Genomic DNA, 22,492 nt, shown 5'->3' with positions numbered 1-22,492 from the left:
AGCAAAGCCAGTTATTCATGCTTTAAACCAATGACAACAAAAGTGAAATGTTTAACCTCAGTAAAGTTCAAAGTGAAGGTCATCAAGTTTTGATTTTGTAAAATATGTGATTGGCTAATGACTAGATGTGTTGGGCACTGGCCAAACTTGTGTCGTATGCATTATTAAAGTACTTGTGTTTTTTTTTTTGCAACTAAAGCATGCTTAAAAGTGTTACTATAAGCCCGAAGATCAAACAAGATATATGAACTCCATCATTAGTTGATGTTTTTAGTTCATTCAATCAGTGTTTTTAAAACAGTCATAAAACAAAAAAAGGGGAGAAAATAATGGACGTGTGGAGGATTACGATAAGTGCCTTTATGGTTCTGAAGCAAAAGTAAAAAATTGCAGATCAACAAATGGCGTGAGAATAATGGCGTAAGAGTTAATCGAGATATAGATGCTGCATTGGTGTTTTTTTTGTTTTTTTTTAAGATAGCATACATTAATAATGTTGGGCTTTTCGCTGCAAGTCAAGCGGCGGATGAATGAGCCATCACAATAAATAAATCTGCTGATGCAAGTGCAATATGTTTCTCGCGTGAACTGATATATAAATGTCATCTTTCTTAATGGCTCTTTATGGATAGTTAGTTTTCCCAGTGAACCACGGTACTCCAATGATTACTGCAGAAGTAGCATTCACTTCATTCTCCTGAACCTCAAGGAAGCTTTACTTGCTCTTAAAACGCCACGGAAAAAATGCAAACCTTTAAATTAAAAATGAATGGATTTAATACCTTAGCTGATGCAGTATCATTTACCTCTGTTGTAATTGAGATGTTGCTTTTATACACTCTTACCAGTGCTGAAACCTTTGTTAGGCCTGATTGTTATCAAATCTCCCTAGACTATCAATTAGTTTTGTTTGAGACTCACTTTTATGGTTTTTTTTGTTATTGTTGTTTTTTATTAATATCCCATGATTCCGCTCTTGACTGAAACATCTGCCATGTTCCCTTTTGTATCATAGGCCAACCAACTCCCTGCTTGCACTTGCGTATTCCCCTCAGCATCTACTGTGAATAGTGAATGTTGTTTTTGTTGGTCCTCTTATCTATCCTTTATCTGACCTTCATTCAGTCATTTAGTTGACTTTCTTTTTTATTTAGTTTACCTTCATTCTTTATTTAGTTTGTCTATTTAAATGGTCCTGTCAATGCTCTTGCTTATCTCACACAATTCATGTGCAAGCCTTTGCAGAAGGTTGCATCATGTGAAAACCATCACCACAGTTACGGAATTGTTACTGTGACTGTCAAAATCGTTGACAGTTTCCCGCTCTTGTTTATTGTCAATGACTATATACAGGATATTGTTTTCTCTTGTTCTGTGTTTCTTTTTCTTTGGAATTATTAATTGAAAAATATAACAATAACTTATTATTTTAAAGCAAATGTCATGAGCTTTGTTTTGTTTATCTTTGTGTTCATAGTTCGACAGCGATAGAGATCATTTCAGTTTCATATGTTGTGATTTATTTTTGGTTTGCGTCCTGTGTCTCGTGTTCATGCCTTGCCTGTCTGCTCAGTACATTATGTCATGTTGCGATGTTCGTCGTGATAAAGAGGAGGCAAAAAAAAGGCAGGTGAACCCAAATGCAGGGAAGCGGGCAAGGAAAAGCAGGAATGCCAAAACAAAACCAACAAAATGTAACTCAGGAAACAGACTCACACCACAGCACACAGGACATGTTATATTTGACTGCCCTACTTGTGACAGAATGAACCGAATAGATGGGAAGGCATGAACAGGATATGTCATGTTGTGATGTTCGCAGTGATTGAGAGGAGGCAAAAAAAAAAAAAAAGGCAGGTGCAACCAAATGCAGGGAAGCAGGCAAGGATAAAGAAGTGCAAAAGGCAAATACAGTTTCAGGATAGTAGGATGAAAAAGCAAATCATCTGTCTTGATGTCGAACTAAAAACCAAAATATAAACAAAACAGATAATAACAGGAATTTTGCAGCAACAACAACAAAGATTATGAATTGTGGTGTTCATTTGAATTAAGACGATGAACAATAACAGAATTATTCTTCCGAGAGTGTTAGAATGAATGTACTGAAGTTATCCCATATTTACTCGCACGGTATTGCAAAACATTGAATCTGCAATGTAACCTTTGTTGAACCACGTGGGTGAAAAGTCGTCAGTGAAGAAAGCGGGACGTGGGAGCCAACGTTACATGACAGTAGCAAAAATGGAGGAAGTGTGCCCTTGTCACACGACAGCACCTCGGACATTTTTTACTTAAACTCTTCAACTTTGGCTGAAACTTTTAGGGCAGAAGTACCGAAAATTTAGGCCTGAATTATTGTCTGTGCAATGCCTCTTATCTGGAATGATTGTCACGTTGCTGCTTCCTCCAAAATCCTCCGTAACCAGGGTCTTCCCCAATAAAAAGAGAGGGCTCAGCGGAGTGTGCTTCACAGCGGGTTGGAGATTTGTAACTGAGCACATAAATGTCAGTTTCTCCTCGCGAGTGAAAGAATCTCTCGTCATCCTTCCTTGTCTGTTGTTCCTAAAATGTTTTAGGTTGATTCAACGATAGTTTTATTTTAGACATGCACTCATATTGAACATGGTACACATACAGACCATAAATACAAACTAGACAGAAGGCTAAGGCCGAACATGACTGACCTATTCAAGCTTATTGCCATTCGAAATTTGAATTGGTGGTGAAAGGCAGCACGATGTCTGATACGACTACTCCAAAATGTTATATCATATCACAAATTTCACAGTAAAAATGACATTTCCATAGCAAGAGTTGGCCAAGTGTTACGCAACTATATTTATGAGTTCAAACCTACTTGTGGCTAAAAATACAAGCGTGGCGAGTCTGTTACCGAAATGTACAAGTGTCAATGAATTTGTCATCTTACTCTCAGATTTCTTTTCACATTTTCCTTCATTTCTCGTTGCACACTTGAGTACAATGACAATAAAGGGATTTCTAATTCTAATTCTAATTTAGCACCCATTTCTTGTATGAGAATATATAATATAGCCACAGCGACATTGACATCATTGTATCTGTCAATGTTAAAGACAATGACAGCTATTGTGCAGTTGATTAAAACCACTAGTCTCCACGCTGTTTACAGAACAGGCAGCAAACAACCGTCCTTCAACCTTTTTTAGTCTATCATCCTTTTAAAAACCCGAAACATGATACTTAACGCCCTCTTCCCTTAAAGCTTGCGGAAGAATGTCTCTTCCTTGTGGGACATCACAACAAATCCATATTCTCCAATGATATGCAACAAATTCTTTTTAAATTAGTTTCAAAGGAAAATGCTTAATGTTCAGTCTAGTGAACATTATTGTTTTTTTTTTTGTTGTTGTTGTTGTTGTTTTCCCAAATAGTCTTCCATTTTAAATTTCACCCCTCTAAAACTACTGGGACAGCGGCAACCAATGACTGAAAAATTTGAGGAATGCTACCAAAAATAGAAATACAGGAAAGAGAGAGAGAATGAGAGAGAGAGAGAGAGAAGGGGAGAGAGAAATAGTTTGGAACACTACACGGGTGAACAAGTTCATTGGAAACAGACAATCAAAAAATAGTCTAACAGTTTGGGAACATTTCTCAACATACAATTAAAGGGAATAACGGGATCTCATAATCTACACTATGGTTCATAATTTCATATATTAAATTTAAAAAAGCAAGATTCAGAGAATCAGGAAAAATCTCTTCATGTAAGCGACAAGGTTGAAAACCAACAATGATTTCCCGTGACCTTGAGATGGCACTGCATTTAAAAAAAAAAGCAGCATTGTTTTGTAAAGGATGTTATGTTGGTTCAAGTTAAGATAGTTTGTTGCAACATCTACAAATTCTACCATGCACAGGGTAATCCCTATATTTTTACAGTATCAACAACATCGAGAAACCTTGCCAGCTTCTCTGGGCCAAAGTTCATCTGAGATGGACTGACAAAAAAGTGGAAAAGTGTGCCTGATGACTGCACTTTTCAAATTGTTTTGGGAAGTCTTGGACTTGTATCCTCGGGGCCAAAATTGAAAGGGACTCTGTATTGTTACCATCAAGTTCAAAAGTCTTCATTTGTGATGGTGTTAGTGCTCAAGGCCTGGGGAAATCGCTCATCTCTGAAGGACCATTAATACTGAAAGGGTTTTGGAGCAACATATGCTAGAAAACAAAGCAACGTCTTTTTCCAAAGACGTCCCTGCTGATTTGGTCAAGCCGCATTCTGCATGTATTTCAACAGCACGGCTTCATAAGAGTAAGAGATCTAGACTGGCCTGTCTGCAGTCCAGACCTGTCTTCCATTGAAAATGTGTGGCATGTGATGAAGCACAAAATCTGACAACGGAGAGAAGAAAGAACAAATTTTATCTTGTCTTCATAGTGTAATCAATTCGAAATTTGAAAATTCGAAAGGTTGAAAATAATTTGCAAATCAATGCGTTCTGTTTTTATTTACATTTTCAACAACGTGCCAACTTCATTGGAAACGGTATCTCTATTTGCATCATTAAATACGACTTGCAGATTGTCTATTTCCATTTGACCCAACTCTGCCCATGTCACATGACCCGTGAGATGTGAGAACTCAGTGTTCACAGTTTCGTCAGCCCCATCACACACTACTGCAGAGAAGAGAGTGCATGTGGCAGAAGGAAAGCATGGAGTAGAATGGTGCTGCGCTTAATTTGAAGCAGCAGTATTAACTCACTTTTACAAAAGAAAAACTGTGAAGATTATATTAAGCTTTGCTACTGTAATGAGTTTATTAGTTATTAATAATACTTTCCATTTTACGTTTTAAAACTGTATAATTGTCTTGTTTGTTATTGTTTTTTTATTAACATTTGCTAATAACACTACAGGTGAATTAAGTGGGTTCCGTACTTCATTATCATTAGTTGATTAAAAGAAGCAGTAAATACAATCTCAAATGGTTATTCTTCTAAAATATTGTTAAAATGTTTTGAATAGCTCACTCGCAACTATTTAAAATATTCTTGAACCTTTGTGACTTTGAAAACCAACCAGTTGTATTGTATTGTATTGTATTTCTTCAACTGTATGACACACGCACACACACCCACGCACATGCATATAAATGGCCTGTGGTAAGAGGGCTTGGCCTTGATTGCCTTATGAAGAATGGCTCTTCTGATGGATATGGCTTATAATGCAACAGTTTATAACAAAGTGACATCTGAAAATGCAAAGTCATGAACCTTGTTAACTTTGATAAGTACTTTCAGAGATTCATGTAGTCTCAAAATAACAAAAATCCCTTCATCCATTTTCGTTCCCTCTTTTCGTGTTCAGGGTTGAGGGGAGCTGGAGCCTATCAATTGGTCTCCAGTATAACTCATGTAAAGCATAAACGGACGACCATTCACACCGTTCCTGAGTGTGAACTGAACTGAAGACAAATGTTCAACTGCAACATTATTTACTGAAAAATCTCTACCTCTCTTTTACAAGTAAAGCGAACGTCACGTTGGGAAAAAAATCGGACACTTTCAGATCTGTCTTATTGATTACATTTTCATCCACCAATTTTCTATACCTCTTGTTCAGAGCTGGGCAGTCTGTCCCAGGGGTGGAATGGACCGGCCCTCCGGCCCGGCTGGACGCCCATTTTTGGGGCAGGGGGTGATCATTTTTTTTTAAAAGAAAAAGGGTTTGAGTAAGGTTGAAATTAACTTTTGGTCGCCTCACGACCACATCACACCCACGAGGGCCGGACTAAAATCCAACTCCGGCCTTGCTTAATCATATCCTTTTTTTTTTTTTTAATTGTCAAAAAATGACAGGAATACAACTTTATTTATATAGCACATTTCACAACAGCTGGAGCTGTAATAAAGCGCTTTCCATATGGTGTCATATAAATTAGCAAGAAATTAGAACACAAATTAAGTACTTAGCCTTCAGCTATGGAAGCTATCTGGTTAGTGGTCTAACTTCATGCGCTGAAAATGACAAGAATCATTAAAAGTTGGGTGGTGTGAAAAAGCTTTGCCCTCAAGGCATGTTGAAATTTGGGCAGAAATGTTTGGGTGCTAATGTCTACTGAAATTGGCCATCGGTCAGTGGCTGCTCAAGGGTTGTAGAGAGGAGGATTGAGAGTCAAGATTTTTCTCCCAAAACTGCTCTTTCTCATTGCCTGTGTTTCCATCATCATTTCATATTCAGTTCAGGAATCCCCTTGGAATGATCTGATGAATTTGGCTATGTTCCACTGTTCTCATATTTTGCATCAGTTTGTATATTTGTAGCACGTGTCATGTCGGGCAAACATGGGTTCTCCGTCAACCTTGACCCTCAGAACAGTGCTTCTTGTTTTTGGTTTGCATGTTTTTGTGGGTTCTCTCTGGTTACTGTTGTTTCCTCCCACGTTCCAAGAACATGCTTGTTAGATTAATTGAAGACTATATTGTCCTAAGATGTAAATGTGAGTGTGAATAATTATACGTCATTATGTGCCATGTGAGTTGCTGGTGACCAGTCCAGGGTGTATCTCTCCTCTCTTGCCCAAAGTCAGCTGGGATAAACTACAGCACACCCGTGAGCTTAATCTTATGAAAACAAATTACATGGGAAATTAATTTATGGACATATTTTTCCTCTTACCAGTGCAGTGTAATTATTGTATTTTAGCTGTGAGTGAAATGAGCAATTTAGAAGTTTAACAGTACATGGGTTTTGTATGTCAATGTTAAAATAGTCTTCGATTGGGTGGGCTTCAATTCACTGTTGGACTCTAACGAAGGTAACCGACAGTTGTGCCAGACAAGGGGAAATGTCTGCCCACTTATTATATTCTGTGGATTGCTTTTCCATCACTGCTCTTTAGGTTTTGTCCTAACCAGGATGACATGAATTTTGACATCATCCTGCCAATTTTAATTAGGATTTTAAACAAATAAACACAACACAATAAAAGTGAATATTTTTGGTAAAAGAATTGATGATAACTTTGAAATCTCCTGAGGACACGTTACGCGCACCACATGAAATTCTGTCCGCATAGGAATTTCCTGGTGGAGGTCTGCAGGTGAGCAATGTTGGCAGCATCATCTGATGTTTCCAAAGACCTCTGGACACTGAAGTCTCAAAGGATGTGTAGATTCTAAGATCTCTTCTCAGGATTTTTTATGAGGCTGAATTATTTATAATTTGCCGGGGTTCAAGGCAAGAATATTGACCTGAAATAAGTCATGTTGTCTGATAATTAAAGCCCCGGTTTAACAATAAATAACATTTTAACCAAAATTATTTTTTTTCAAGTTTCACCTCATGGAATATGAATTTTTCAATGATGAAACTGCCATAGCTGACCATTTGAGCTGGAACTGAGGGTGTGTCGGAGGATAAGCCAAGCTATTGTTTTGCATATTAACCACAGGAGGAAGGTGTGAAAAGGCAGTGATCTTGCAGTCAAACAGCGAGACTGTCAATGACAAAATAGTCAAGTAGTATGTTAAGGCTATAAAGTAGAAAAAATGAAAAAAAATACTTCTGACCATAGCTTTAAAAAAACCTGACTTTGAAGCAATTTTCTTCTGCATGATTCCCACCACATCCGTCACTCTTTATCAAGGGGTACACAAGTTATCATGTTAACTTTTTACTGATTACGGGTATTAATTCCTTTTTACTATCGTACGGCAGATAAACAAGTATCCAAAGCCATATGTCTCCATTGCGCTCTTTATTTTTTTTTTTGCTCGACCGTTCTCTAAGCTTGAACATTTATCATGATTTGGTTGCTCATGAAATGCTTGGTTAGCCAGCCAAACAACGGCTTGACAAAGAAAAGTAGACAGTGCCATGCACTCAAGAAGAATAAAAACTGTTTGCTGGCGCACGAACATTGTAAGATGTGAAATTGTTAGCTTTTGATCTTTTGGTTATTCTGATTTGTTTGTAAACTGCTGTAATTTACTATAATTAGGATTCAGGTCTGAGTCACGTCCTCATCAATTCATAAGACAACTAGAAGAAATTTTAAACAAATGAGGCAGTAGAATAACACTTTCTTTCATGGAACCAATGTTATGTAAAGAGCTGGAATAATATTTGTTACTTGTTTAGCATGGTTATTGTAAAATGTATTTCAGTGGTTTCATGGTTTATTCAAATATAATCAATACTGAATTACTTGACTAATATCACGTGCCATTTGCGGGATCCAATTTACCCCGCTTGTTTTTCCTGGTTTGAACAAAGTGATGATAAACCACTAAAAGTGGCTGAATTTTGATTGGTATTAAGAATAGATATTAAGTGAACATGAATCATGATTCACCTCAATAAGTGTGTTCCCATAAGCATTGTATACCTTTGTAAGGTCTTGCAAGCTGATGTGGAGCAATGCAGTTCTGGTGTTTCTTTCGCCACATTTTGTTGATAATTTAAATGCCATGTTTGAGCAAAAACGGACAGAATAAATACAGGGTCAACACGGTCTGCATGGACAGAAGAAGCAAGTGAGGAAGCAAGACAGGGAGACTTGGGAGAAAAATAGAACCACGTCACTTAGAAGAACAACTACTACATTTGGAGTCAAGTCTCAAATAAATATTGCTCATGTTAGTAATGCGCAATCAGCACGGTTGGATTTATGGCCTTCTCAGACTTGCATTGTAAATGCTTAGTTTGTCAGTTCAGTTGTCTAAAAGGGCCACCAATTGCCACAAAAATTCAAATGCACATTACTACTCTTGTCCACCTGGGAAAGTATAAAAACGTTCTGCACATTTTTGGGGACTTATTAACATCAAACATGACCTCATGTGATCACCTCCACAAAATCAAAAATACCATGCCAATCGCACATAGTCAGGCTGAAGCGGACAAGACAAAGAATGCACATACAAATAAGACTAGTTGTATTTCGGGCATTATGCAACTCTAAAATGTTAAGTCCCTGGATGCAGCCTCCCTGCCGCTGCGGTGGTGTTAAAAGTAACAGCACTGCTCAAGGCAGCAATTAGCTTTCAGCCACTAAGCAGGCGAGATTAGCAAAACAGCTTCTTACTGTCCAGGCAAGCATATCTCTGTCGCTGAGTACATTCGCGTCCGCCACCGCTTGCAGCTGTCATCCTGGATGTGGTCTATTTGAACATTCTGCGTCGCGGAGCGGCATGCTTTTAGTTGGGGCCTCTTCGGGAGCGTCAATGTTGGATAGCGAGCTTCATGACAACGCCGCTGCAAGCTGATAGCATTTTATTGATAAAACAATACATACATTGAGCTTGTTATTGAAAAATGGACTATCCTGGATGTATCAACCCGTTAATGACACCATGTTTGCTAAACAGCTACTGGCTTTGCAGTTAGCAAACGTAGCATGAATTGAAATGTAACGTATACTTTCCAATTTTTTCCTCTCAATTGTGCTTTTTTTCACCATTTTGATTGTTTTGTTACAACTATGGTTGTTGTTAAAGTGCTCTATAATTAAGAATAGGATGAGTTGACTTGGTGCACGCCAGGTCCAGTCTTCCATCATTAGTGAGATAAATATGCACTGTCTTTCTATTGGTCAATTCCAAAGAACCAATCAAATTTCTGACATGCCAGACTTTCTTGGTGGTGGTCATGAATGCATCCTTAAGGTCTCGACACAACAATCCTACGGCTCTTCTGGCCAAGTGTCACTTCGGTCTTGAAGGCGGCACGTCGGACCGGAAAATGACAGAAGCACACACCACAAAAGCCTCTGGAAACGCCAACTACTCTGGACCTTCTGTGCATGCATGAGAAGTAGTACACCCCCATGCCATCGGTGGCAATATCAATGCGTAGCCTTTGACAGTAATGTCGAATAATGGCGGTCTTTTGTGAATGAGAGTGATTACTTTGTCTTTGCACTCCTCTGACCAGCCAGCCATGAAGTCCATAGAAGAAAAATTAGGTAAAATGAGCAAAGTTTATTGAGTTCTTGAAAAAAAAAAAGCTTCAATTTTCACAGATTTTCCACTTTTGTCACTTCCCGTTTTGTCCAGTGCACTGATTCGCTAACTGACAGCATATCACAGTCCTCATTTAACCCGACAACTCGACCCAAGTAAACATGTTGAATCGGCCGAACATGCCCCCCAGACGCCTCAACAAAGGCTCAGACTTTACAACAGATGTCGTGCGACTTTCCGTGGATTGGTGTGTAGTGGCCTTTAGCAGACTTAACAAAATCAAAAGTTGTGAACTCGTCTCAGGAGAAGCCATGTACGCCGAAGCCACGATAATTTGCAGATGAGCTGATCCTTTCTTTTTTCAAGCCTTTCCACCATTTTGTCAAACGTTAATCTGCGTTTCATCAGTCCTTACACTTGCTCACAGAATCAGTCTCTTCATGGGGGTTTTTTGTTCTTGCTTTTTTTTATCTTAGCAATTTCCTGCCTGGCCTTCCTATTCTTTTTGATAAGACGTGGGTAACAACTTTCAGTGAAGCATCTATACTTGTATCTTAATGAGCTTCACTCCTGCCCTCTGGAGGATTGTGGTGATGTCATTAGCAGCTATGTGTCTTCTTTTTTAGAGCTCTCAAAATAGTACTGCAGTCAACAGTTGTTTTCCTTGGTGTTCCCATTTGACTTTACCAGTGTGCCGGGGTTTATTTTTCTTTGGGTCAAGGCACGTGGTTATTGTATACCGGCTATGTGTGGTGGTTATGCAATGGCTCTGATTGATTCTCCATGTTTAAATTGCTTTTTTGACACATAATTCACACTTTTTGATTTTCATTTTAAATAAACCACAGATTAGTATAAATGAAATCTTCACAGGTAAAAAGTGAAATTTGGTAAATTCTGCGCAATTTATTGTTTGAAAAATCAGTGTAGTGGAACACAACAGAATACACTTGGAGGAAATTTATGCCTTCCCTTTCCAATTCAGCGGCCTGTTTCTAAGCTCTCTCCTTTCAAGGATGGGGCGCTTGATTTTTTCCTATGCAACAATTTTCCTGAAAAAGGACGGAGGGTCGAGGCCGGAACGGTAAGAAGAGCGCGGCGGGAGGGCGGGGGACAGACTGGCACAAAAACGGTCAGGTGCCCAGCTCGGGGCATCAGCCAGAACAATGATTTGCTATTTTCACCAAAAGGCACCACAGCCGACCAGGGTTCTATCTTGGTATTCTAGTGAAGGTAGAAGCAATTTCAAACTAAACTTTTCCAAACTTAAAAGAGGATGTTATGAATTCAACAAGCAGTCATTTGCTGCCATTAACACGATTTTGGGTGAAAGTTCAAGCTCTAATTTAAAAAGCGGAAGTCACACCTGACCATAAGTAGCAGCACCAGGCAAACAATGAATAAAGTGTGACTTAGAGATAAAAAAAAAATGCAGAAATAATACATTCTTCCTGGACCAGACAAAGAATTGTCTTGTCTAGCTTTTAATGCAACTTTTGACAGCATTCACCATCACACCCTGCTACACAAATTAGAACATGTAATTGACACACAGAAACTGCCTAAAGTTAATCAAGGCATGCTTACAAGGTGGCATAGAGTCTGTAAATGTTAATGACGAAAGCTGGTCCTGCTGAAGTAGTTTAATAGTCAGTGCTCGAACTATCATTATATGCTTTATTAATATCAGCAGAAAAACACTCTATAAACTTTCATTGTTATGCAGATGACAACCAATTGTATTTGATAATGGTACATTACAGTATATATTAGCAGTGGATGGGTGTTACTTTCAGACTTGGGCCTTCACTAAGACTCACAACCAACCTTACCTGTACATTATTTGTCATTCCATTAATTCTCACGGGAAAATTTGTTTTAAATTCTGATCAAATCAAAGTGCTGCTTACCATTAGAAAAGAATTGGCTCAACCTCAGATGTCCCACTGACAATCACTCTGTGTATAAGCGTCATAGAAATATGTATTTTTATGTCAAAGAAAGCAAACTTCCCTTTCCAGAGTAAATTTCATGTTTAATACAAGTGAGTCACAGCAATGCCAGTCAGTCAGTCAGTGGGCTTGCCAGGACACAGAGCACAGTGGGCTCAAGCTCTGACAAAAGTGAAAAGACTGTCATTTTAAAATAAAATATCACCTTGAATTAATTTAAAAATTATGGTTTCTAGTTTATAGTTTCTTAAGTTTAACTTAATGCAAATTAAACATCTAATGAATAGAATTAAATGTATGATTTGAAGCAAAATATAATTTTTACTCCAATCCAGAGTTTTCCATATCACATGATCACATGTCGTCTAATTTGGTTACTCCCTATTGGCCCGTTATACCTCCACAAATTTGGAGTTCCCTCCCAATTTTTTCTGTCCGCCATTTCCACCTGCACGAAGACGACCTTACCTTCCACAATGACACCTTGGAACAAGGAAAATTTCACTGACTGCATAGTCAATTTGCCACCAAGAGAGGGGATTAACACAGTGTGAAAAAGTCATGAGCGGTTTCCATAAAGTATGGATATTTTCAAAGATGGCGGCGCGCATAGACGCAGCGGCTAACAGCTCTCCCTCCCAGTGCTCCTTATTACTTTTTATTAGTGTTTGCTTGCTCTTATTGGCACCAACTGAGGCACAACATCGATATACCCGCCAGGACATCGTGGACATTGGATATCGATGCGAATTAACCATCACAGAGGAATTTTGCTATGATCGCAAAATTCCGGACGAACTGGCGAGGCTGCCCGGCTCACCGTGGCTTGTCATCGGGACCGGGAGGCGGCGCAGGCGACGCAGAGAGAGGAAGCAGAAGCGGGGCTGCAGGTCCGGTGTCTTGCAACGGCTGCGGCGGCAGCCCCACAGGCAACCACTGCCGAGTCTGTACCTCACCAACGCCAGATCCGTGGTCCACAAAATCGACGATCTGGGATTACAAATCCTGGGGAACCGCTATGTGAGAGATAGCAGTGTGATCGTCGTCACGGAATCCTGGCTGCACGCAGATGTCCCCGATGCTAGCATCCAGCTGGCCGGGCGCTCGCTACATCGCGCGGATCGGACGAGGGACACCGGTAAGAGGAGGCGCGGGGGGCTGTTTACGTGCATGAGAACTGGTGCGGCGATAGCACGATCGTCGAGAAGCACTCTTCCCCCGACATCGAGTTCATGTCCGTTAAATGCCGGCCTTATTTTCTCCCGAGGGAGCTAACGGTCGTGATTGTCACAGCTGTTTACATCCCTCCCGACGCTAGCACTAGCACGGCGCTCTCGCTACTCGCGTGCGTCATCAATAAACATCAGCGGGCCCACCCTGATGGCGTTCACGTAGTAGCGGGAGACTTTAATAAGGCCAATTTAAAGACTGTACTCCCAGAGTTTCACCAGCATGTCAAGTGCCCAACGAGGGGAGACAACACTCTCGACCATGTGTACTCGAACATCAAGCACGCATACAGGGCCCTCCCACTCGCCCCTCTCGGCCAGTCAGACCACCTGTCCTTGCAGCTCGCACCTGCGTACACCCCTCTCAGACGCAGATTCAGGCCCACCACAATGACTGTGAAAACCTGGCGTGACGACGCCATGAGTGAATTACAGGACTGCTTTCAAGACACAAACTGGGACCTCTTTGATCATCAGGACCTTGATTTCTACACACATGGTGTACTGGACTACATCAAGTTCTGCATGGAAACTGTGTCCCTACACAGGACTATACGGACCTTCCCAAATGCGAAGCCCTGGATGTCCAGCAGGGTTCGCGCTCTCCTCAAGGCCCGGGACGCTGCCTTCAGGTCAGGCGACAAAGCCCAGTACAGGGTGGCCCGTGCTGACCTGAGCAAAGGCATCAAGCTAGCCAAGGCAATCTACAAGGGGAGGCTGGAGGCCCACCTTGCCAGTAACAGACCACGGGAGGTGTGGCAGGGTCTACGGAGCATCACCAACTTCCGTGGCGGCAGCACGACCTCTGTAGACCCGAGTGCATCGCTGGCAGAGGAGCTTAACTGCTTCTTCGCTCGCTTTGACTCACCCCAACCGTCACACCCCCGCACTTCATGCTCCAACTCCCCCCCACTCATCGTAGAGGAACACGATGTGAGGCGCGCGCTCCTGGCGGTTAACCCCAGAAAAGCTACTGGACCCGACGGAATACCAGGCAAGGTCCTCAAAACATGTGCCCACCAACTGGCACATGTTTTCTGCAGGATCTTCAACCGCTCCCTGGCTCAAGCAGTCATCCCCTCCTGCTTGAAAACTTCCAGCATTATTCCTGTCCCCAAAAAGTCACCAGCCGTCCACCTGAATGACTACCGTCCTGTTGCTCTCACACCAGTCATCATGAAGTGCTTCGAGAGGCTGGTTCTCCAGCACATCAGGGACTGCCTTCCTCCCACTCTGGACCCCTACCAGTTTGCATACCGGGCTAACAGATCCACTGAGGACGCCATCGACACTGCTCTGCATGTTGTGCTGGGCCACCTGGAACGACAGCAGAGCTATGCAAGGATGCTCTTTGTGGACTACAGCTCGGCATTCAACACGATCATCCCAGACATCCTCGTCGCCAAACTGGACATTCTCGGCCTCCCTGCCCTCACACGCATCTGGATTAAGGACTTTCTGACCAACAGACCCCAGACTGTGTTGCTCGGCCCCTACACGTCCTCCACCCGCATGCTGAGCACCGGTTCCCCTCAAGGATGCGTGCTGAGCCCCCTCCTGTACGCCCTCTACACCTACGACTGCAGCCCGGCCCACGGCAACAACACCATCGTCAAGTTTGCTGACGACACGACAGTGGTCGGTCTGATCTCGGAAGGTGACGAGACAGCCTACAGAGAGGAGGTAAAGAGACTGACAGCTTGGTGCAAGGACAACAGACTGCACCTTAACACTGCAAAAACAAAGGAGATTGTCGTCGACTTCAGGAGGAACAAGACGGTGCCGCCCCCCCTCTGCATCGAAGGCGTGTGTGTGGAGAGGGTCCACACGTTCAAGTTCCTGGGAGTACAGATCTCTGACGACCTTTCTTGGACTCACAACACCACAGCAGTGGTAAAGAAGGTCCACCAGCGTCTGCACTTCCTGAGAGTCCTCAGGAAATTCAACCTGGACAGGAAGCTGCTGCTAGCCTTCTACCACTCGTCCATCGAGAGCCTGCTGACGTACTGTGTCTCCACCTGGTACAGCGGCTGCACTGAGGCGGACAGAGTGAGGCTCCAGAGGACAGTCAAAACAGCGCAAAGGATTATTGGCTGCCTTCTCCCCTCACTGTCGGACATCTACACCGCCCGGTGCCTCAGAAGGGCTCTCAACATCGTCAAAGACAATACCCACCCAAACTCACACCTGTTCGACCTGATGCCCTCTGGTAGGCGCTACAGGTGCATCAAATCGAGGACCAATAGACTGAGAAACAGTTTCTTTCCGAGAGCCATCTCCATTCTGAACTCTCACACACACACGAGAACACCCTTACCTTGCAGAACAGCATTGTGATGTGTTTTTATATACACTATTCAGTACTAAATTCCATTGCACTCTCTTATTTATTTATCTAATTTATATATTTGTCTGTATTATTGTTGTATTGCACTGGAGAGGGGGGCCCTCTAATCTCGTTGCACACTTGAGTACAATGACAATAAAGGGATTTCTAATTCTAATTCTTATGTGGTGGGGAAATGTCTATTTGGATGGTGCCTCCAATGCCCCGGGACTCACCTGTTTTCTGAAGATGAGCCATGATTGGTCATTATCTGAGCCCTGGGCAACTGTGATGTCATTTTCAGTCAACAGAAGTGACAGAATGGCCACCACCTGAGATGGCAAAAAACAGGTGGATTGACTGTTATTCCACAAACACAATATTTAGCAGAATACCTCATTTGGCCTGCATAGGTCATATTCTATAGCTGGAAAAAAATAAGTTTGGGTTGACTTCCCCCTTAACTCTTTTTCTCAAAGCATTGGTAAATATAACTCCACATAGCCATTTGCGCGTCATTGTCATGATCCGTCTGTTTGTTGTTACAGCTGAGTGGGCGTTCCCTCCTGTGCTCGTTCCCGTCGCATGTCACCTGGCCGGGAGAGACGCGCCCACGAGCCACACAGCTGAATCGCATTTCGTCCTTGATTACGGGCTACTTAAGCCACCGTCGCGGGCCAGTCCGCGTTGGTTTATTTTCCAGCGTTGCTCACGCTCATGTTCTGTGTACTAGTTCTCTGCCCTGTTTACTCCGTGTGTAGTCTATTGCGTTTTTGTGTTTATTTAGTCCAGCTACTCCTCGGCTTGCTTTTCGTTCTCGTTTTGTTGTTTGGGTTCTTCCTTATCCTTTTGTGGTAAGCCATTCTCCGTTATTCGTGTTCCTTGCATTTGCAAGCGCTTTCTGTTTATTCGTTATTCCTTTCCTGGTGTGAGTGTCGCCGCCAGCGTTTTTCGTTCTCGTCACCTGCGACGATTGTAATTATAGATAACCTATTGCCATTTATACTCCCTAATTATACATATCAATATATTCTTGTTGATTGATTCATAACCTGACGGTCATAATAAATATCTTTGTAAACCTCTTTTTTTCGTGTCAGCGTTTGAAGAGTCCACCCTCCGTTTTCCAGCCGTGACAGTCATGGAGTGTTTGATTTATTTATTTTTTTTATTGCATATACAATAACCGCCAATTATACACAGATTTTTACTGTTTTTACGGTTCATGGTTGCTATCACCAGAGAAGAACATGGCTCCAATGTATTACTGTTTTTCATTAGAGCCTTAGAAATTATTCTTATTTAAATTTAATCAGGAGAGTTATTTGTTTTTTTTTTTGTCTTGGGGAAATTGCTTTCATCTAAGTGTCTTTTATCAGGTTGGTCTGGAGGATAAAGTGGAACAAGAGCTTGTCAAGTGCAGTGTTTATTGTCAGAGAGGAAGAGGGTCTTCTCAGCCACCACGTGATATCGGGGTTGTTATTGAAGGTGTGAAGGTTTTTGTCAGTTGCCATCCCTTGCACATGGATGTGCCATGCTGTTTAACCTGTCATACAGAAGTAAGTTAAAATACACTTCTGATACACTACAAAAAATACTCATGGAGAGAGAATTGAATAAAATGACACGCAAAGTGTGCATTGTGAGTTTAAAAAATGTTGGATAGCCAAAGAAACACATTTTAGTGTGTCCTTTTTACCGTTTGTAGGTTGTATTCAGTTTTCTGTGGTTCAAATGTGACATTGGTCTTAAAATGACAACATTCAACAGAAGAATTTTATTTGCTGTTAAATTTGTTCATAGAGGTCACATTCAGCAATTGAGATGTTTTTCTTCTTTTTTCCATCTTTAATTCTGTTGATTTCTAATATGCCAGTTTTTTTTTACTGAAAAGTGAACACAAGTTTGTTTGCAAGAATGCTGTATGTGCCTCTAATAAAAACACAAGTCTTGTAAGTCAAGATTTGGGTTTTTTTTTTTTTTCAAGATTGCTCAATTTAAGATTTGCCAATTCACAAACAAAAAAATTATGCTTTCAACCAAATCATGAATATGATTTGAGGAAATTACATCTATTTAATTTGTTTATTCTTGAGGAATACTTGTACTAGGAATAACCTATTTTTTGTGCTTTGGTAAAATAAATGTTTTTCAGTATGAGGTCGTTCCGGGTGTCAGCTGGGGCGTCAGTCACAAGAGACTCAGTTGGGCCTGCCAGGAGAATGGATTGGACAACAAACAAATAGGAATTTTCAAGACTGCTCTATGGGAGATAGCTGGGACAACAGGATGCACTGACAGGTGATGTGGACACAGGTTGAACAGTGCAATGACCACAATTACTCGGGCACATCAGTTATCCACCACAAGTTTTTCCTGTGTGGATTGTCAAACGGGTACCCGAGAAAAGGTTGGCAGTTCAGAGACAGAGAAAGACATGAAAAAGAAGAACAACAACGAGGGGAACACTGCGGAATATCGGACAAAAAATCATTGTGACTGGATAAACATTGCACATTTCAGGAAATGAAAACCAAAATCAACATCTTAATCTGAATCTGAGTCTGAGAGCAGGTGAGTTAATTCAGGATTGGAGTCAGACTCAAATTCAGAAACATCACGGTCTAGATACCCTATTCTTGTGGAATTACCCAAATGGACCTACAGAAGCAAACTGGCAGCCGTTATGTGGTGGTGGCTTCACAGGAAGAAGGAGAGCAGGAAAAACTCACAAAACCTTACAATTTAAAGAGCACAAAACGTATCCAGTACACATTCATAACATGTGGCAGGGGAAGAACAACAACTGAACAGAAACCAACAAACACAACAAGCTAACGGCATGAGGTACACCTGATGTGAGGGGGGAGAAAAGCTGATTGTCACGTTGAACTGATTGGTCAACACACTAGACACAAGGGATTGGTTAAACGAACACAGGTGGACACAATAAGCAGGACAAGAAAGAAACAAAAAGAACACTAGGAAAAAGACACAAAAATAATACACAGGAGCATGGATAACATTGTAATGACACTAAAAATAAAAACCACCAGAGGAAAGTTCTATAGAAATTGGATACTTTATTTTTTTTTAATAAAAAGGAATAAATGTGATTATAAATTGTCCTCGTCATGCCTCACTAAATATGTTTCAACACATCAGGGATGATTGGACTCAACATTAGGGTCAATTACACGCTCAAATTATTTGCTTTAAATACTAACTTGAAATTCAATCAGTCTTTAGATTAGAGAAGTAATGCCATCAGCACCATTTCATTAGAAAACACTGAGATTGGTTTGCAGCTATGATCTTCACCAGGTGCCAGTTTAAATGTCGGAATTGCACATGCAGTGAACGAAGACGATGCAGCATCACGTTTAATTTTTATGAAACACCCCTTGAAATGAAGTCTAAGTTAATAAAATATCAATACAATTGATTAGGGTCTCTTTTGGTTCCACTCAGTGGCCTTCACCCAGCACCACATAACACGCTGCAATAGCACCCGCATTACTGTTTGACTTTCAATAAACTTAGTGTATCTATCTGATATAACATGGAATACTTTGCAACAACTGGCAGTTATGTGTCACGTTCCACTTTACATATCTCATACATATAGGGTAGTTGATGAAATATTTACCACGGGAAAGAACATGCTTTATTCTTTGCATCATTTTATTTCATGTTGCTCTCTCTTGTAGTTAACTAGAATCCCCTTTGCTAAAATCAACTCCCTTTGCTAAATGTGAATGTATAAAGTAAGTGTATGAGTAAGTGCAGTAACTGTCATGTGTTATCTGATTACATAACGAAGAAGATGATTAAAACATGCCTATCGTCTACTCTACGTGTGAGGTTGGCGAGTATCTTTGTGACCAATTTACATTTTATGTCCAGCTTTGCCCCCAACAGGAATTACTCTGACCTCCCTCATTGATTGGCTGAAGCGTCATTTCCAGGCAGCCCGTAATTAGGATTGGAGTTAATCCCCCTCCGTCTTCTCCCTGCTCAATTTTTCCTCGCTCGAGCTGACCTCTGTCAAAGATAAGAAGCACACCTTCCTTGTCTTGCGCGTTAGTTGTTCACCTCAAGACTTCTGAGCTGTGCTGATAAAGCCAGGCTTTTAAGGGGCCTTTTATTTTTGTTCGAGCATGGTTCCTCATTACTTCCTGGCTGGTCAGTCAGCCCATTTAGTGTGACGTGGATTATAAAAAGAATGAAAGTCACGGGAACGGTGTCTTTACTTGAACACTACCTATAACATTATTTATAAGTTAAAGACCGATTTAAAAATGTCCATAATAAAATAATCTCAATTTTAAAAAGTCATTCCAAGGTCCTGCTGAAATTTGAAGTGACTTATTTTTTTTGACAGCAGCACAAACTCACATTCCAGAGGTTCTGTTTGGATCTTGGATCATCCTTCCTTGTGAAGTTTGTATTCTGTTCCCATATGTACCGCACATACTACGTCTTCCATGCTGATTATTTTAATTGAACACTATTTACTGTTAGATTTGAAGGTGGATTGTTCTGTCTGAATGTGACCTGTGGCTGACTGACTGGTGACCAATCCCGGATGCAACCTGCGGCCTGCCTTTTGTCTTCTGGCGTCCACAAGGGAAGCACTTTGAAAACTGCTGGGCTAGGTCATTATAATGATTCCTGGTACAATTGAATAATAAAGCTTTTCAAGCAGTGGACAATTATGTATCCATATTGTACTAACTGCTGTACACTGCACTGCATTTCACACTAAATCCTATTAAATTATCACGAGAAGAGACTCGATCTAGTCATGTGGATAAATGGATGCAATGCAGCGTTCATCTTGCAGACTCAGGTCGGTCATCTTATGACTGGAGACTAGAGAGAACTTTCTTTCTCAAGCACTCAATAATGACATTTGAGATTTGATTCCCTCCGCAATATCTGTGCGTCTTATCTTCAGTTCATAATCTGTGTAACCATGGGAACTTGTATTTTGTCTTTGTGTCAGTGTTGAGTCAAATAAGGTCCAACACTCTTAAATGTACTTTAGACCAGTAGTGTGGAGTGGGTGGGGGCATATAGTTGTTTGCCTGAGGTGCAAATTTTAAAAGAATGAAAAAGAAAGTGTAATGACAAATAATCCTCTCCCCTCTATAGAATTTGGGAGCTCAATTATGCACCACAGATCTGAAAGTGGATGGGGTTGTGTGTGTGTGCGCATTTAGGGGTGACTACTGTCTTGGAGGAGAGAGAAGATCAGGTGATATTCTTTTTCCGGAGAATTTACAGGTTTACATCCTCAGAACTGAGTGGAAAGAAGGATGTTTTGAGTGTAATTGTGAATGGTTGTTTGTCGATGTGTGCGCTGCAATTGGCTGGCAACCACTTCAGGATGTACCCCACCTTTCACCCAATGACAGCTGGGATTGGCTCCAGCTTTAGTGACGATAAGCGGTTCAGAAAATGGATCAGGGTCTTGGCAGGAGCAAGAAGAGGCTTGGCCCCCTCAAATAAATGTCGTGCCCCCCAAAACAATTCCACTAAAATATATATCTCTCCACTTGCAGCAATCTCTTGATTGCCCCCTCAAATATATATATATATATATATATATATATATATATATAGTTGTATATATATATATATATAGTTGTTTCTCGTGTCTTGTTTCGCTCTGCTCAGAGCATTGGCCTTCTTCTGGCTCGCTGTGAGCAGAGACCCAACTTTCAATCATTCTTCAGTATGCAAATGAACCAGTGTCGGTTTTATCAAAGCATTTGCAATGGGAAGCAAATGAGCTTTGCTGAACTTGTTCAAATCTTTGCTAATAAGAGAATAAAAACAAGAGATCATAATTTTCTTGAAAATCTTTATTTGTCCAATCATCAACAACATCCAAAATGCCACCAAATTGTTCTAGTAGCTAAGCAGTAGCCTTTTCAGAATCAGAATCATCTGGATTGGCCAAGTATGTTAAACACAACAAATTTGCACTAAGAGCTACACTAATATTACGGGAACAGGCAACTACGAAAAAACTAAGACGTGACATCTAAGTATAGAAAAACTTTCTGCACTGTTGAGGTACCATTGCGCCGTAATACCACCCCTATGACAGCCGTACAACAGTTTGGACAGTCATAAGAGCAGAGATAAAGTGATCAGTGGTGCACTGGAAGACAGTGAAGCTCATTGATTGTCTTGATTGTCTCATAGTTAAACCAAAAAGTCAGTTGATCAATGATATGGCTACAGCATTGTGGTGCAGGGCCATTTACACATTCGCCAGCAACGGACCCGCATGTTCCTTCATCGCGAAATTACATTTTGTCATCATAGTTTTAGGACTGTGAAGAAACAAAAAAATAAATTATATATATATATATATATCTAGATCCTATTACTGATCCTCCTCCTGCTTCTCGTTTTTTTTCTCCCGGATATGTGACTGTCTGGGGGGCGTCCGAGAATTGCTTCCGACTAGCAAACAATGAAACAACCAAAACAAGGAACAAAGAAATTCAATCAACACAAAACATGTATCTCTCACGCCATTCATATCCCAAGTGCTGCAAAACATTCTGGGAGAGCTTCAGCCTCAGCCAATCAGATGGCTCGTTAGATAGATGTCGTGTATGGTGTGCTTTGGGCAGCATCTGTTGTGTAAAGGTTAATAGGACCTGGCTACAATTTGAAGGAGAGCATTATTTCTACATCAAATAAATCAAATAAGACTTATGTAATCAGTAAACTGTGCTTACGACTGAATGCATGTTTGAAGTTCCATCAGTAGAAAAACAGGGTGTGCCTTCTTTTCTCTCATTTAGATATTTTTGGCACCATAGAGTCACTTCAACCTAGGGATACTTTGATGGACTGGCATAGAAACATATGAAAACGATTGCCATCATTTTTAGACTGCAAAACATAGCTACTTAATAGATGCATTGGCTAAATTTAGCCCAAAAACACATTTGTACAAGTTGGCAGCTTCACTTTATTAGCTGCTGTTATGAAATAGGATAATTG

General features: G+C 40.9%; 1 long non-coding RNA gene across 2 annotated transcripts; it reads left to right on the top strand.

Annotated features, from left to right (window-relative positions):
- Window positions 1-16,089: 16,089 nt before the first annotated feature.
- Window positions 16,090-20,181, top strand: LOC148325595 (uncharacterized). Of its 2 annotated transcripts, none has more exons than XR_015846181.1 (5): window positions 16,090-16,317; window positions 16,843-17,022; window positions 17,619-17,764; window positions 19,851-19,906; window positions 19,988-20,181. It is a non-coding gene; the product is annotated as an uncharacterized LOC148325595 (long non-coding RNA). The 2 variants fall into 2 exon arrangements; XR_015846180.1 differs by having other exon boundaries at window positions 19,848-19,906.
- Window positions 20,182-22,492: the final 2,311 nt, after the last annotated feature.

The sequence above is a fragment of the Idiotropiscis lumnitzeri genome, chromosome 12 (assembly GCF_059441095.1).
Source record: "Idiotropiscis lumnitzeri isolate Australia: NSW breed Sydney's pygmy pipehorse chromosome 12, RoL_Ilum_1.0, whole genome shotgun sequence".
In the NCBI taxonomy this organism is placed as follows: Eukaryota; Metazoa; Chordata; class Actinopteri; order Syngnathiformes; family Syngnathidae; genus Idiotropiscis; species Idiotropiscis lumnitzeri.
Note: the sequence above shows the minus strand (reverse complement) of the source record. Positions and strands in the feature narration are given on the sequence as shown.